Consider the following 2,413-nt stretch of genomic DNA (forward strand, 5'->3'; position numbering starts at 1 on the left):
ACGGAGCTCTGGTATAGAGCTCATATTATGCTCATGCATATGAATGACATAATTAACAAAGTAAATAAATATTCATGGATAAAAACAAATCTATACAAAGGGTTAGATTTTATTAAGTTTTTGGATAACATAAATTTATTTACTGGCCTGACTCTCGGCTTGTCTCCAGTGGAGTCGTCAAACTGTCATAACGTCTAGATCTGAGGATCTATCGCTAGACATTGACTTTAAGAGTCACCATCAATCTTTTTTGTTTAAGTGCGATTGGTCACCTAGGAAATCTATCATTTTAAGGAACACCTAAGCTTGACTAAGGGTCTCTAAAAGAATAGGTTTAGGTCCATTAACCAGAATAGGATTCGGGAGTACAGTTACGTGTGAGGAAGGTTATAGCACTCTCACAACGCCCATCGAAAGATGGTACCAGCTTAATTTTGTGTTATCCAATAAGCTTTAAAAAATTTATCAAATAATTAATTATTAAAAATTATTCTTAATTAACTCCAATACTTTTGGTAGAAAATTAAGAAAATTCCCTCACCTCAAGAATATGCAAAAAAACTACTGTTTCATTTGCAAAAATTCCGTCGTCCGATTATTTTACATTAAAAATTTTTCAAGAAAGAAAAGGAAAAGAAATAAAAATTCAACTTTAGATATAAATCATTTTCTTTTCATCTTTAAAAAAACTCATTGCTTTTGCATAAAGAAAATTGATACTTTTAACTTTTCTTTAAAGCATTTGGGAGTTTTTATTTTAAGAAAAATTGATACTTTCAACTTTTTCTTAAAATATTTTTTTTTAATTTTTAAAGAAAATTGGTACTTTCAACTTTTTCTTAAAATGTTTTTTTTTTTATTTAATTTCAAGGAAAAATTGATACTTTCAACTTTTTTCTAAAAATATTTTTTTAAAATCTTTTTATCTTTAAAAAAAATTAATACTTTCAACTTTTCCCTAAATGCTTTTGAAAATTTTTATTTTAGAAATTTTATTTTATTATTTTTTTAAGGAAAATTGATACTTTCAACTTTTTCTTCAAAAAATTTTTTATTTTATTTTAGAAAAAATATTGAAAAATAAGAAATAAAAAATAAAATAAAATAATAAGAAATACCAAATAATTTTAAATAATAATAATAATAAAATAAATAAATAATTTAAAAAAACCTTGGAACGACTCAACTCGGCTTGGATTCAGCTCAGCTTGAGAGACAGAACCGGCTCAAATGTGCAGCTCAACAGGAAACGACTTGGCTGGAGCCTAGCCGGAGAAGCGGGTCGCTGGTTCAGGTGCGCTACGGATCGGGTCGTATCTTGGCAAAATGCGCTGATCCTCTGGGTTTACTAACGCAAAAACGACCTCGTGTTAGAAAAGGTATATAACGCTGAAACTCGATCTTTCTTCAGATTTTCCCTATCTTTTTCTCTCTTTTCCCTTCTTTTCTCCTCTTCTCTCTAAATAATTTCAGATTCCGATTGAATGTTCTACTGGATTTTGAAAAAACACGTCGAAAACTTTAAAGTTGGTCGAAAACTTCATTGAAAAATTCAAGTTTCACAGGAAAATTTATCGGAATCTGGAAAATTTTCAAAAATTTTTCAGAAAAAAAATGCTAAAATCTCCAAAAATTTACCTAAAAATTCTAAAGCCGCCTTCAAAATTTTTTTTTTTCTGTTTTCTTTCTGTTCTCTTCTCTGTCTTTTCGGTGTGATTTATGGACTTATTTATAGAGATTGATCAGAAGAGTTTCGGATTAATAATAATTTCATCTTGGATTGGGATTCAATCTTTGAATCTAATTCAGACTCTGATTAAATCCCAAATTCACAACAAAATTTTAATTTTTTCTGATCCTAATCCCAACTGAAAATCAATAAAAAAAAAGATAAAGTCAAAAAATAATAATAATAGTAATAATAATAAATATATATTAATAAATAAATAAATAAATAATAAATAAAAATAAAACTACAAATGAACTTATCATTTGGATCAGGTCCAATTAATTCGACCTGAATCAAATTGGATACCTACACTTGCATAAAACCCTTTTTTTTTTTTTTTTTTTTTGAGATCCCCAAACTAAATGGCACATAATTTATGGCAATAATTAGAGAGTTAGGACTTCTAGACATGTTTCTAAGATCTAGGGCAAGAGAATATAGATTGAAAATGAAGTCAGAACTGAACGAACGTGAGCAATAACAGCAAGCTAATGATTAATAATTTCATGTGTGTTAGGAAGTAGTGCTGTCGATTCCAGACAATTCCCTGAATCAAAGGGGTCATTTGCTGCACTACGAGACAAGGTTTGATCTTACTTGTACTTCATCAATTCCTTGAATGATCATGAGAAGAAACCACCATCACATATTAAAAATTCTGGCCAGCCACTGAAAAGTCCCCTC

This window comes from Durio zibethinus, chromosome 6 (assembly GCF_047325235.1).
Source record: "Durio zibethinus cultivar Kanyao isolate XHJ-2024 chromosome 6, ASM4732523v1, whole genome shotgun sequence".
Taxonomy (NCBI): Eukaryota; Viridiplantae; Streptophyta; class Magnoliopsida; order Malvales; family Malvaceae; genus Durio; species Durio zibethinus.